Source organism: Balaenoptera acutorostrata, chromosome 12, assembly GCF_949987535.1.
Source record: "Balaenoptera acutorostrata chromosome 12, mBalAcu1.1, whole genome shotgun sequence".
Classification (NCBI taxonomy): domain Eukaryota; kingdom Metazoa; phylum Chordata; class Mammalia; order Artiodactyla; family Balaenopteridae; genus Balaenoptera; species Balaenoptera acutorostrata.
Window position 1 is genome coordinate 66,326,089 of NC_080075.1, and position 16,018 is coordinate 66,342,106.

Here is a 16,018-nt window from a genome sequence, read left to right on the forward strand (position 1 = left end):
GCAAACAAATTATGTACACAAAACTGATAGGCACTGAGGATTCAGAAATGAATAAAGCACATCTCTCAGTTTCCAGGGTTTACACGCTACTGGGGAAGAACAATTGTTAACACGCAATGTAGAACCTGCCTATTAAAGCAACCTGACTAAAAGATATTGGATCCAGTAAATACATAATGTAACTGCCCCACCACCACCACTGGGCCACTGCTGCTCAACTCGCATATTAAATGGGTTTTTCAACTTGTCATTTTTTGCGCCTCAGTAAGCAAGTTTACCTTCTCTGGGCACAGTCAAGTAGGAAAAGCTTTGATAACTGTCCCATTTAGAAGAAAGAAAGGGATGGATACAGCCTAGAAAAGGTTATGCCTGGGATTAAAGGACCAGACACTGGAACGATATTTGTTTATGTTTGTCCATCATCTGTTTTGGACTTTGGTCAACTGCCAAAGGAACTGAAACTGGTTAATGAATTTTTATTTGTTTTTAGTTTTTTGAGTGCCTAAAACAGTTAAGAACAATTGATGAAGAATTATCACCAAATTCTTTTTTTAAATTTTTATTTATTTATTTATTTATTTTTATACAGCAGGTTCCTATTAGTCATCCATTTTATACATATTAGTGTATACATGTCAATCCCAATCTCCCAGTTCATCCCACCACCACCACCCCCCACCCTGCTTTCCCACCTTGGTGTCCATACGTTTGTTCTCTACATCTGTGTCTCAATTTCTGCCTTGCAAACCGGTTCATCTGTAACTTTTTTCTAGATTCCACATATATGCATTAATATACGATATTTGTTTTTCTCTTTCTGACTTACTTCATTCTGTATGACAGTCTCTACGTCCATCCGTGTCTCTGCAAATTACCCAGTTTCATTCCTTTTTATGGCTGAGTAATATTCCATTGTATATATGTCCCATATTTTCAATATCCATTTGTCTGTCGATGGGCATTTAGGTTGCTTCCATGACCTGGCTATTGTAAATAGTGCCGCAATGAACATTGGGGTGCATGTGTCTTTTTGAATTATGGTTTTCTCAGGGTATATGCCCAGTAGTGGGATTGCTGGGTCATATGGTAATTCTATTTTTAGTTTTTTAAGGAACCTCCATTCTGTTCTCCATAGTGGCTGTATCAATTTACATTCCCACCAACAGTGCAAGAGGGTTCCCTTTTCTCCACACCCTCTCCAGCATTTGTTGTTTGTAGATTTTCTGGTGATGCCCATTCTAACTGGTGTGAAGTGATACCTCATTGTAGATTTGATTTGCATTTCTCTAATAATTAGTGATGTTGAGCATCTTTTCATGTGCCTCTTGGCCATCTGTATGTCTTCCTTGGAGAGATGTCTATTTAGGTCTTCTGCCAATATTTTGATTGGGTTGTTTGTTTTTTTAATATTGAGCTGCATGAGCTGTTTATATATTTTGGAGATTAATCCTTTGTCTGTTGATTCATTTGCAAATATTTTCTCCCATTCTGAGGGTTGTCTTTTAGTCTTGTTTATAGTTTCCTTTGCTGTGCAAACGTTTTTAAGTTTCATTAGGTCCCATTTGTTTATTTTTGCTTTTACTCCCATTACTCTAGGAGGTGGGTCAAAAAAAAATGTTGCTGTGATTTATGTCAAAGAGTGTTCTTCCTATGTTTTCCTCTAAGAGTTTTATAGTGTCCAGTCTTACGTTTAGGTCTTGAATCATTTTGAGTTTATTTTTGTGTATGGCATTAGGGAGTGTTCTAATTTCATTCATTTACATGGAGCTGTCCAGTTTTCCCAGCACCACTTATTGAAGAGGCTGTCTTTTCTCTATTGTATATCCTTGCTTCCTTTGTCACAGATTAGTTGACCATAGGTGCATGGATTTATCAGTGGGCTTTCGATGCTGTTCCACTGATCTATATTTCTGTTTTTGTGCCAGTACCATATTGTCTTGATTACTATAGCTTTGAAGTCAGGGAGCCTGATTCCTCCAGTTCCATTCTTCTTACTTAAGGTTGTTTTGGCTATTTGGGGTCTTTTGTGTCTCCATACAAATTTTAAGATTTTTTTTGTCCTACTTCTGTAAAAAATGCCATTGGTAATTTGATAGGGATTGCACTGAATCTGTAGATTGCTTGGGGTAGTATAGTCGTTTTCACAATATTGATTCTTCTAATCCAAAAACATGGTATATCTCTCCATCTGTTTGTATCATCTTTGATTTCTTTCATCCATGTCTTATATTTTTCTGACTACAGTTCTTTTACCTCCTTAGGTCGGTTTATTCCTAGGTATTTTACTCATTTTGTTGCAATGGTGAATGGGATTGTTTCCTTAATTTCTCTTTCTGATCATTCATTGTTAATGTATAGGAATGCAAGAGATTTCTGTGCATTAATTTTGTATCCTGCAACATTACCAAATTCATTGATTACCTCTAGTAGTTTACTGGTTGCATCCTTAGGATTATCTATGAATAGTATCATGTCATCTGTAAACAGTGACAGTTTTACTTCTTCTTTTCCAATTTGTATTCTTTTTATTTCTTTTTCTTCTCTGACTGCCATGGCTAGGACTTCCAAAACTGTGTTGAATAATAGTCGTGAGACTGGGCACCCTTGCCTTCTTCCTGATCTTAGAGGAAATGCTTTCAGTTTTTCAGCATTGAGATTTGTGGTGGGTTTGTCGTATGTGGCATTTATCATGTTGAGGTAGGTTCCCTCTATGCCCACTTTCTGGAGAGTTTTTATCACAACTGGTGTTGAATTTTGTCAAATGCTTTTTCCTGCATCTATTGAGATGATCGTATGGTTTTTATTCTTCAGTTGGTTTATATGGTGTATCACATTGATTGATTTGTGTATATTGAAGAATCCTTGCATCCGTGGGATAAATCCCACTTGATCATGGTGTATGATCCTTTTAACGTGTTGTTGGATTCTGTTTGCTAGTATTCTGTTGAGGATTTTTGCATCTGTATTCATGAGTGATATTTGTCTGTAATTTTCTTTTTTTTGTAGTACCTCTGTCTGGTTTTGTTATCAGGGTGATGGTGGCCTCGTAGAATGAGGTTGGGAGTGTTCCTTCCTCTGCAACTTTCTGGAAGAGTTTGAGAAGGATGGGTGTTAGCTCTTCTCTAAATGTTTGACAGAATTCACCTGTGAAGCCATCTGGGCCTGGACTTTTGTTTGATGGCAGATTTTTAATCACAGTTTCAATTTGTTTACTTGTGATTGGTCTGTTCATATTTTCTATTTTTTCCTGGTTCAGTCTTGGAAGTTTATACCTTTTTAAGAATTTGTCCATTTCTTCCAGGTTGTCCATTTTATTGGCATAGAGTTGTTTGTAGTAGTCTCTTAGGATGCTTTGTATTTCTGCGGTGTCCATTGTAACTTCTTCTTTTCATTCTAATTTTATTGATTTGAGTCCTCTCCCTCTTTTTCTTGATGAGTCTGGCTAAGTGTTTATCAATTATTTTTATCTTCTTAAAGAACCAGCTTTTAGTTTCATTTTTCTTTGCTATTTTTTCTTTGTTTCTATTTTATTTATTTACACTCTGATATTTATGATTTCTTTCCTTCTACTAACCTTGGGTTTTGTTTGTTTCTTTCCCTAATTCCTTTAGGTGTAAGGTTAAATTGTTTATTTCAGATTTTTCTTGTTTCTTGAGGTAGGATTGTATTGCTATAAACTTCCCTCTTAGAACTGCTTTTGCTACATCCCATAGGTTTTGGATCATTGTGTTTTCATTGTCATTTGTCTCTAGGTATTTTATGATTTCCTCTTTGATTTCTTCAGTGATCTCTTGCTTATTTACTAACGTATTGTTTAGCCTCCATGTGTTTGTGTTTTTTATAGTTTTTTCCCCGTGATTTATTTCTAATCTCATTGCTTTCTGGCGAGAAAAGATGCTTGATATGATTTCAATTTTCTTAAATTTACTGAGGCTTGATTTGTGACCCAAGATGTGATCTATCCTGGGAATGTTCCGTGCGCACTCGAGAAGAAAGTGTAATCTGCTGTTTTTGGATGGAATGTCCTAAAAATATCAATTCAATCTATCTGGTCTATTGTGTCACTTAAAGTTTGTGTTTCCTTATTAATATTCTGTCTGGATGATCTGTCCATTGGTGTAAGTGAGGTGTTAAAGTCTCCCACTATTATTGTGTTACTGTTGATTTCCTCTTTTATAGCTGTTAACATTTGCCTTATGTATTGAGGTGCTCCTATGTTGGGTGCATATATGTTTATAATTGTTATATCTTCTTCTTGGATTAATCCCTTGAACATTATGTAGTGTCCTTCCTTATCTGTTGTAACATTCTTTATTTTAAAGTCTATTTTATCTGATATGAGTATTGCTACTCCAGCTTTCTTTTGAGTTCCATTTGCATGGAATATCTTTTTCCATGCCCTCACTTTCAGACTGTATGTTTCCCTAGGTCTGAAGTGGGTCTTTTATAGACAGCATATATATGGCTCTTGTTTTTGTATCCATTCAGCAAGCTTGTGTCTTTTGGTTGAAGCATTTAATCCATTCTCATTTAAGGTAATTATCGATATGTATGTTCCTGTTACCATATTCTTAATTGTTTTGGGTTTGTTTTTGTAGTCCTTTTCTTCTCTTGTGTTTCCCACTTAGAGAAGTTCCTTTAGCATTTTTTTTTGAATTTTATTTTATTTATTTTTTATACAGCAGGTTCTTATTAGTTATCTATTTTATACATATTAGTGTATATATGTCAATCACAATCTCCCAATTCATCCCGCCATGACCACCACCACCCCCTGCCACTTTCTCCCCTTGGTGTTTCTTAATTGTATTTGGGTTTTTTTGGTGGCTCTTTTTCTTGTGTTTCCTGCCTAGAGAAGTTCCTTTAGCATTTGTTGTACAGCTGGTTTGGTGGTGTGAATTCTCTTAGCTTTTGGTTGTCTGTAAAGCTTTTGATTTCTCCCTCGAATCTGAATGAGATTCTTGCAGGGTAGTGTAATCTTGGTTGTAGGTTCTTCCCTTTCATCACTTTAAATATTTGCGCCACTCCCTTCTAGCTTGTATAGTTTCTGCTGAGAAATCAGCTGTTAACCTTATAGGAGTTCCCTTGTATGTTATTTGCCATTCTTCCCTTGTTGCTTTTAATAACTTTTCTTTGTCTTTAATTTTTGTCAGTTTGATTACTGTGTGTCTCAGCGTGTTTCTCCTTGGGTTTTTCCTGCCTGGGACTCTCTGTGCTTCCTGGACTTGGGTGGCTATTTCTTTTTCCATGTTAGGGAAGTTTTGACTATAATCTCTTCAAATATTTTCTCAAGTCCTTTCTCTCTCTCTTCTCCTTCTGGCACCCCTATACTGTGAATGGTGTTGTGTTTAATGCCCCAGAGGTCTCTTAGGCTGTCTTCATTTCTTTTCATTGTTTTTTCTTTATTCTGTTCCATGGTAGTGATTTCCACCATTCTGTCTTCCAGTTTACTTCTCCATTCTTCTGCCTCAGTTATTCTGCTATTGATTCCTTCTAGTATATTTTTCATTTCAGTTATTGTATTGTTCATCTCTGTTTGTTCTTTAATTCTTCTAGGTCTTTGTTAAACATTTCTTGCATCTTCTCAATCTTTGCCTGCATTCTTTTTCTGAGGTCCTGGATCATCTTCACTATCATTATTCTGAATTCTTTTTCTGGAAGGTTACCTATCTCCACTTAATTTAGTTGTTTTTCTGGGGTTTTATCTTGTTGCTTCATCTGATACATAGTCCTCTGCCTTTTCATTTTGTCTATCTTTCTGTGAATGTGGTTTTCATTCCACAGGCTGGAGGATTGTAGTTCTTCTTTCTTCTGCTGTCTGCCGTCTGATGGATGAAGCTATTTAAGAGGCTTGTGCAAGCTTCTTGATGGGAGGGACTGGTGATGGGTAGAGCTGGGTATTGCTCTGGTGGGAAGAGCTCAGTGAAACTTTAATCTGCTTGTCTGCTGATGGGTGGGGCTGAGTTCCCTCCCTCTTGGTTGTTTGGTCTGAAGTGACCCAGCACTGGAGGCTACAGGCTCTTTGGTGGGGTAATGGCAGACTCCGGAAGGTCATGCCAAGGAGTAATTCCCAGAACTTCTACTGCCACTGTCCTTGTCCCCACAGTGAGCCACAGCGACTCCCTCCCTCTGCAGGAGACCCTCCAATACTAGAAGGTAGGTCTGGTTCAGTCTCTTATGGGGACACTGCTCCTTCCCCCTGGGTCCTCACGTGCACACTACTTTGTGTGTGCCCTCCAAGAGTGGAGTCTCTGTTTCCCCCAGTCCTGTCAAAGTCCTGCAATCAAATCCCACTAGTCTTCAAAGTCTGAGTCTCTGGGAATTCCTCCTCCCATTGCCAGACCCCCTGGTTGGGAAGCCTGACGAGGGCCTCAGAACCTTCACTCCAGTGGGTGGACTTCTGCGGTATAATTGTTCTCCAGTTTGTGAGTCACCCACCCAGCAGTTATGGGATTTGATTTTATTGTGATTGCACACCTCCTACAGTCTCATTGTGGCTTCTCCTTTGTCTTTGGATGTGGGGTATCTTTTTTGGTGAGTTCGAGTGTCTTCCTGTCGATAACTGTTCAGCAGTTAGTTGTGATTCCGGTGCTCTCGCAAAAGGGAATGAGCGCACCTCCTTCTACTCTGCCATCTTGAACCAATCTCCCACCAAGTGTATTCTTGTTAGTGATCTTTAAAAGCATGCATATATAGCTTTTCAATATAAATAATTTTCATTAAGAATTTATCTTGTTTATATGCAACCAATCAACTGTTTATTAAGTGCCTAAAGTGGCTTGGTATAGTTATTGTGGCAGCTGCAAGAAGAGATAAGACATAATCCCTGGAATAAGCACTTTAGAAATTAGTTGGGAAGATAGGAAATACATGTGTATAAAGGACAATTAAATTTTTAAGGCATTATATGCAAAGGCCAAATGATCTATTATAGCATAACAGAGCCAAGACATATTTTCATTCTGGATGGTCAGTGATGACTTACACAGAATATGGGAAACAGAACAAACTGTAAATGATCCATGGAGTTCTTAGTATGTAGTAAGAAGGAGAGGAGAAATCATCCATTGGGGAAATAGCATGGATAAAGCCATAAAAACAAGTTCAGACAAAATATCTACCTAGGACAGAATATAATACTTGAGCTGAGATATATGTTGAAGTGAGTAAGTGTCAGAAAGTGTCATTGCAGGCTTGCACACTTGCCTGTCAGGCCTTTGACACTGGGAGATATTGAGAGTTTTTTTTTTTTTAATATTTTATTTTATTTTATTTTTTAACATCTTTATTGGAGTATAATTGCTTTACAATGGTGTGTTAGTTTCTGTTTTATAACAAAGTGAATCAGTTATACATATACATATGTTCCCATATCTCTTCCCTCTTGCATCTCCCGCCCTCCCACCCTCCCTATCCCACCCCTCTAGTTGGTCACAAAGCACAGAGCTGATCTCCCTGTGCTATGCGGTTGCTTCCCACTAGCTATCTATTTTACGTTCGGTAGTGTATATATGTCCATGCCACTCTCTCACGCTGTCACATCTTACCCTTCCCCTTCCCCATATCCTCAAGTCCATTCTCTAGTAGGTCTGTGTCTTTATTCCCGTCTTGCCACGAGGTTCTTCATGACCTTTTTTTTTTTCCCCTTAGATTCCATATATATGTGTTAGCATACTGTATTTGTTTTTCTCTTTCTGACTTACTTCACTCTGTATGACAGACTCTAACTCCATCCACCTCACTACAAATACCTCCATTTCATGTCTTTTTATGGCTGAGTAATATCCCATTTTATATATGTGCCACATCTTCTTTATCCATTCATCCAATGATGGACATTTAGGTTGCTTCCATGTCCTGGCTATTGTAAATAGAGCTGCAATGAACATTTTGGTACATGTTTTTGAATTATGGTTTTCTCAGGGTATATGCCCAGTAGTGGGATTGCTGGGTCGTATGGTAGTTCTATTTGTAGTTTTTTAAGGAACCTCCATACTGTTCTCCATAGTGGCTGTATCAATTTACATTCCCACTAACAGTGCAAGAGGGTTCCCTTTTCTCCACACCCTCTCCAGCATTTATTGTTTCTAGATTTTTTGATGATGGCCATTCTGACCGGTGTGAGATGATATCTCATTGTAGTTTTGATTAGCATTTCTCTAATGATTAATGATGTTGAGCATTCTTTCATGTGTTTGTTGGCAATCTGTATATCTTCTTTGGAGAAATGTCTATTTCGGTCTTCTGCCCATTTCTGGATTGGGTTGTTTGTTTTTTGTTATTGAGCTGCATGAGCTGCTTGTATACTTTGGAGATTAATCCTTTGTCAGTTGCTCCATTTGCAAATATTTTCTCCCATTCTGAGGGTTGTCTTTTCATCTTGCTTATGGTTTCCTTTGCTGTGCAAAAGCTTTTAAGTTTCATTAGGTCCCATTTGTTTATTTGTGTTTTTATTTCCATTTCTCTAGGAGCTGGGTCAAAAAGGATCTTGCTGTGATGTATGTCATAGAGTGTTCTGCCTATGTTTTCCTCTAAGAGTTTGATAGTGTCTAGCCTTACATTTAGGTCTTTAATCCATTTTGAGTTTATTTTTGTGTATGGTGTTAGGGAGTGTTCTAATTTCATTCTTTTACGTGTAGCTGTCCAGTTTTCCCAGCACCACTTATTGAAGAGGCTGGGGAGAAACTGACAGTTTTTGATGGTGGTCACAGACTGATGATATCCATGTTTAAAAAATAAATTTGACAGCAGTGAAAATAGAGCACCTGATGGTAGCAGTATAAATAAAAACAAACAAAAGTAATTGTAATTTTAAAAAAGGAAATTAATAGGTTTTAGAAACTCATTAAATAGGTTAATAAAAGGAGAGGATGATGAATACAGGTTTAAACTTGAGTTTCAACACTAGGAGATAAAGGGTATTACCAGCAGAAATAAAGGTAGACCATCATGCTGAGTGAAATAAGTTTGAGGTTGAAATGAGATATTCGGTTTTTAAAATACTAAAATATTAGTTATAGTATGTAAGATGATATTATCCAGAGGATATTTTGGTGAATTGGCTTTAAGAGAGAATTCAAAACTAAATATATGACTTAGAAAGTCATTCATATTAGATGACTGATAAAATCATAAAAATAGATACACTATCAAACGATGAGATCTATCAGAAAAGGGATAATAAGGATAGAACTTCAAGGTATTACTGCAGTTGCAAGTATAAGAAAAGCATGAGAAAAAAATAAAGCAGTTAGAGAACTGGAGATAGGAAGAGAATTAGACAATTCAGGGTTATAGAATTTAAGGGAAGAGAGAACGTCAAGATACAGGAAGTGGTTAAGGGTGTGCAATGCTGCATAGAGGTTAGGAAGATATTTGGAAAGCTCTTAGTGCTTCATTCTCCCATAAAGTGCTATGGAAATGTTTCATATATTTGCTGATATACTCTAAGACCAGAGTATATCAAGCTATGAATTGCATGTAAATAAATTTCTTAGTTAAAATAATCATGTGTAGAGTTTTAAAAAGAAGAAGAAAAATACTGGCTACTAATGATGAAGAGGTACTCTGTCTTTCCTCTGCCTTTGTACTAAGGATGAGAGAGCCAGGCAGAACTGTAGCAGGAACCAGAAGGAACAAAGAAAAAAGATTAGTTTCTTTTATGAAATGGCTTTTATTCTACTAGTATCTCTTTAAAAATAAAAATCAAGGAATAAATGTCCATTTAAATTGATCTTCTGTTGGACTATACTATTGGTCTGACATATAAATTAGTGTTTCTTAGATTTAACTATCCCCCTGGGATAAGACTGAGAAACAACAATAATATTTTATGGAGAGTGTCAAATAGCTTGCCTTTACAGCAATTCTATTCTCTGTATCTTTTTTTTAAAATTTTTTGGAAGATGGATGATGGAGACCATTATAATCAGAAAGATACTAATCTGGAGCTGTAATGAAGCAAATATCTTTAGTCACATGTTATTGGAGTTTAAGGACTTCTATGTTTATAGAAGAATTTCAAATAAAAGTTTCTTCTACTCACTGCCCTAAACCTGCCCCTTACTAGCTGTGACCTTGAGAAACTCACTTTATCTTTTTAAGCCATTTCCCTCCTCTGTGAAATGGGAATGTTAACATCCACCCTTATTACTGCCAGAGTTCATTAAGATCAAATGAGATGGTAAAAGTGAAAGTGTTTGTTTAACTATGAAATGCCACATAAGTGTTGTTATTATGAATCCTTTCTAGACCACAAATAGCAAGGAGGCAAAGAGCAGACCTATGTTGTTCCTATGAAACTACAGTACTTACATAGTGCCTGACATGACGTAAGAAACGAATAAATATTTGTTGAATTTAATTACTGCTTGAGAAGTATAATCATGGAAATGGTTGTATATAAAAGTATCAATAAAATATACACTGAACCCCCAAATAGAAGATTATTATGAAAACAATGGCAGGCTCAGCTCTCACAAGAATGCTATTCCATTCTTGTGCCTATGACACTGTGTGAACCAGCTTACATCTGACCTGAAAGCTGAAACCTTTCCAAGGAAAGAGCACGATTTCCACTGTGCTTTTTATTTCATGTCTAATAGCCTTTCTAGCCATAGCCAAAACTAGAGACTGTTTATTAGTAAACCTGGGATATATTGCTAGAGGAACTGATAACACCCACAGAATAGAGTTTATAAAAATTCAACAAAAGACAGGAAATGAGGGACAGAAAATAGACTAAATGTGAAAACAGGAAGGCAATACCAAACAATGTGGAAGCAAAGAATAGTAAAATAAAATGTTGCATGGAAATATCTATTTTCACTGGAGTTCATGGATGAAAGTTTATGGATACTCAATAGAGCTACCAGAAGCATGTCCAAATAAATTTGACTTCAGAATAAAAGCAATACTCGCTACAGAGAAATTAACTATTTCACTAGGGCTCTTAAAGTAGTAACATTTACAAATGGTGGGCATGGGGTTGGTAATAGCCAGCTGTTGAAAGGGAGAAGGGACAGTCTAGCTAGTAAAGCTAGCTAGTAAAGTGAACACACAAAACACTGGAGTATAATGGAAGATCTGCTTCCCCTCACCCCTCCCTACTCCCCAAATTCCTCAAACAAATCTTAGTGATGCCACTTTCAGTGGCTTATATCTGAATATTGTTCTTGGGCATCAAATAATGCCTGCTTTAACATTAATACTTTATTGCCTGACAATGATTTTATTTCACTCTCACTTCCCCCCAAATACTGGCATTTTAAGTGAACATGCAAATTAAAAACAGAAACGGTGGCATTATCAACAGTTGAACTAATGGGGAAGAGGACACAGCTAAAGACCTGGTCTGTAGGATGCTTCCTACTCAACGTAAATGTTAACCATGCTATATTTATTTATTTGCTCCTATCAGCCAGTATTCTCTTAGAAAGGTACCAAAGGATGCCTGGGTATCATTCACACCCTCTAGGTACAAGGGCCAGTGGTAGAATGAAGCCACAGACAGGGTATGGGTCAATAAGAGTGAGTCAGGTCACTAAAGCCAAGTCTAAAATATGCTGAGACAAGCACAAGTCAACAGAAGAGCCTTAATAAAAATAATCAGGGCATGTATGTGAGATACCCAGAAATGTTTACTTCAGAGAACCTTCTGAAGATCAGAAGACCTTCCCCCACGGCATCATTCCCATTTACAGCTTGGCATTTTATCTAAAACATAAAAGAGACATGGAGAGCTGTCCTCACGGTTGCTAAAGCTCTGCCAATTCCCTAGGCCAATGCTAGTCAGGTATTCCAGTTCTCACACTGAACAAGAGGGACCTGGAACACCTCTGTCTGCAGCAACTCTCAGCTGAGATGGAGGGGAACAGCAGACCTACAGAGAAGACTACCTCCACTTTAAGTCCTAAAGAGGGCTGTTTATTTCCTTCTCCCAGATGACTGTGTGGATTGAATTGAGAAGCCTCTGGCATCACATCCATGCTGCTTTCCTGAGGCCAAGCAACTGATTGCTCTCTTGGAAAACAGGTGAACAAAAACCAAAGGTAAAGCACTGTCCACAACTGTATTACATGCATCATTAGCTTCCATCCTCTCAAACAAACGACAGAGATGATGAAATACAGGAGCTTTTTTTTTTTCTTTTCCCTTAATAGCATTCTGGATAATAAATAATACAATAAACAATCATGTTTTATTACTCCCAATTTCATATGGATTTGAAGCATATGGTTTTTATTTTGGGGGGACGGCATGGAGGGAGCAGGTGAATAGTGAGTTGAATTGATGATTCTTGGGAGTGATATAAAATATTTTATTAAGTAATAGTACAGTGTTATTACATGCACCAGAGACCATTCCAACACTAAACACACATTTTAACTCAGGGTCAGGGTGAGGTAAGGGAGGCAGTGGTACACCTAAGTAAACTCACAGGTCAGAGATCACAAAACATGGTGTAAAAATCTCTGTCGCGTACATGCAGCATTAGCATTCAGTCCTGGAACTCATGGAACAGATGCTTGTTCTAGTTTATAAGAGATTCAAAAACCTCCAGTTTTCTACTCTTGGTTTCACTGTGAGCATTTTGGGTAACAAAACTGCACATTTATAATATATATTCTCTCTAGCAGGTCTTTTTCTCACAGATTTATCTCTGTTTTATTGATTTGTTGCATTTTGAATTATTTTTCAATCCCAGGAAAATTACTCCTTTTTTTTGTTTCTCACAAATTTCCCTTTCCTTCCTCTTTGTTATTCATGAGCATCCCCCTGCAGCCTGCTTCAAGAAATTGAGGTTTATAATAAGTGTTGCAAGACTGCCTTTCTTCCCATAATATAGGACCACTAAGAAAAAAACAATATTTTTGTCCACTTCAGAGATTGGGCAGGGGGAAAAAGGGAGAACAAGCAAGGGACAAAGGAGAACATTTCTGAGCAAGCAATCCTACCCACTTATTCTGTTGTCCTGTCGTGAGTTGCACATCCAACATAGTTAGGCCAAGTTAGACAGGCAACCTCTAAGGAAGATATGGATTCTTCTGGAAATGTGTACTAATGATTCATTGTCTGACACTTTCGACTTTTCTCACAGAATTGGATTTAAATCATTGACCTGGTATGGAGCTGCAGGGTAACATCCTGTCTTTTAGAAAGATAGTGAAATAATGATGCCCAATATGTGGCAGTTTAAAAAGTTTTAGTAAACTGAAAAGGCTGGAGGTGCTGCCCTTATCCAAATGCCATGCCAAGATGGGAAAAAAAAAAATGCGAATGCGCTTCAAATTATCCAGGCAAAGTGCTAACACATACCCTATTACAAAATCCCTAGACTTGCTCTATCTCTAAGACAGGATGGGTTGTATTTGAATCAGTATTGGAAAACTATGGCCTTCTTTATGAACACAGGGGAGGGGGTACGTGGTGGTAGGAAAGAAGGAGAAGGAACAAGGGTGAGAGGAAATGTACTGACTGTAATCAGTAAGATTTGTTTATTTAATGTTAATTTCTCCCATCCATTCTTCTTAAGCAATTCAACCAGCCCTGTCTTCAGAAAAGACTAGCTAGAAAACTGCTTCTGGGTTTAGTAATTTTAAAATAATTAGAAATTTATGATAGGCTATGCTGAAGACTAAGGGACAGAATCTAATTCTTAAGTTTAAGAACCTTACAATTTATCTTCTATAACAATGCTAATTGAATTCAAGTGCACTTTTTTTTTTTAAATATTTTTCCCTCTTATCCTGATTTTTTTTTTTTAATTTATTTATTTTATTTATTTATTTATTTATTTTTGGCTGTGCTGGGTCTTCGGTTCGTGCGAGGGCTTTCTCTAGTTGCAGCAAGTGGGGGCCACTCTTCATCGCGGTGCGCGGGCCTTTCACCATCGCGGCCCCTCCCGCTGCGGGGCACAGGCTCCAGACGCGCAGGCTCAGCAGCTGTGGCTCACGGGCCCAGCCGCTCCGTGGCATGTGGGATCTTCCCAGACCAGGGCTCGAACCCGTGTCTCCTGCATTAGCAGGCAGATTCTCAACCACTGCGCCACCAGGGAAGCCCCTCAAGTGCACTTTTTGAGTTTGTTCATGTACTTGATGTGATGAGTAGTATGAAGATGATTAAATCAGATTTCCTTCTCTCTGAAACTTGCCAACATGGGTAAAGTTCAAGTGGTATCAGGTAAAAGTCTTAAGTGAAGTCCAGTAAAGTGTTAGGTAAATCCAAGGAAGGAAGCATTACATCAAATCAATAAGTCAGTTTTCCCAGAGCAAATGGTAATTGACATAGATTTTGTAAATGGATAACATTTCTGTAAGTTCAGGGAGTGATGAGGACAGAATCTCTGGCACCATTTTGAGAGCAGAATAAAGGTTCATGCACAAAGTGCATGCCAAATGAATTTAGACAAATGCAAGTTATAGAGCTGGTAAGGGGTACAAACTTTCAGCTATAAGATGAATAAGGTCTGGGGATCTAATGAATAACATGGTGACTATAGTTCAGCGGCCTCCAACATTTTTGGCACCAGGGACCAGTTTCATGGAAGACAATTTTTCCACGGACTGGGGTAATGTGAGCGATGTGGGGGATGGTTCAGGCAGTAATGAGAGCGATGGGGAGCGATGGGGAGCGGCAGATGAAGCTTCACTCGCCCGCCCGCCGCTCACCTCCTGCTGTGCGGCCCGGTTCCTAACAGGCCGCAGACTGATACCGGTCCATGGCCGGGGGTTGGGAACCACCGCTATAGTTGATAACACTGTATCGCATAATTGAAATCTGCTCAGATTAGAACTTAAATGTTTTCACACACACACAAAACAAACAAACAAAAAACTTAGGTAACATGGATAAAATCCTTGAAAGACACAAATTACCAAAACTGAAATAGAAAACCTGAATAATCCTATATCAAAAAAGTTGGAATTGTGACTTAAAACCTTCCTACAAAGAAAATTCAGTCCCACATAGGTTCACTGGTGAATTCAATTCAAAATTTAAGGGAACAATTAATATTAATCCTATGGAAACTCACTCAAAAAATAGAGAATGAAGCAATGAGGTCAGCACTGGTGGCTGGTTTGAGTGATTCACAAGGAAACAGAATATTGAGGAAAATAAAGCACTAGAAATGGTTAAGTACAAATAGTTAAGTAGAATGGCTGATCGTGGAGTTAGGGGGGAAACAAATTGACTCTAAGAATATGGAGGGATAGAAGGTATGAAGGTCCTGGTGAGGATGAAGGAGAGGAAAGTGATGGAGTATGATGTGAAATCATGGTGGTCAGAAAGAGCAATTTCAAATTTTAAGATCTTAGAACTGTTCTCAGTGATAATATAGTCCAAATTCATTCAACCTTGTGCAGCAGGTACCAGGCCCTATTTCCTTTCAGTCAAACAAAACCTTACTAAATTGTTAAACTTCTCTGTGCCTACATTAAAATGTTCCTGAGCTAGGTGATCTCCCTCATCTCTATAGATGCCAATATGAAAGCACCTTTGAACTTCATCTGAATTGCTAATGACAGGGAAAGTGCTACTGACAATAAAACAATAGCTTTTAAAACTTTCTCTTCCCTGTTGTTTAAGGCATATGCATTTCAAGTTATGTACTTTAGAAAGTAAACTACTTCCTTTGATGTCTAATTCACAAGAAAATCCATGTGCCTCTATATGTATTGCATACATGAGAGGTTTTCTCTAGAATTTATCAGTGTAGAACCAACTGGCTGTGGCTAGCTCACTCATCTCTCTTTATATAAACATGCGTTCAGGAATCATAATAGGAATTAGCACGGTTATGATTGACCAAACACCCCCCATGTTTCAGGTCTTGTACTCTATAATCACTTTCACCTGAATGGGATTTTTCTACTCTTCTTCCCATTTAAGTCAATTATTAATTATACTCAATTTCCACTGATCCATCCCTTACAGGTTTTGGCTTTTGATTCTCATACAAATGGGCTTCTTTCTCTCCCTATTTCTCATAACTTACGAGTAAATGGCAAGGGTAAGT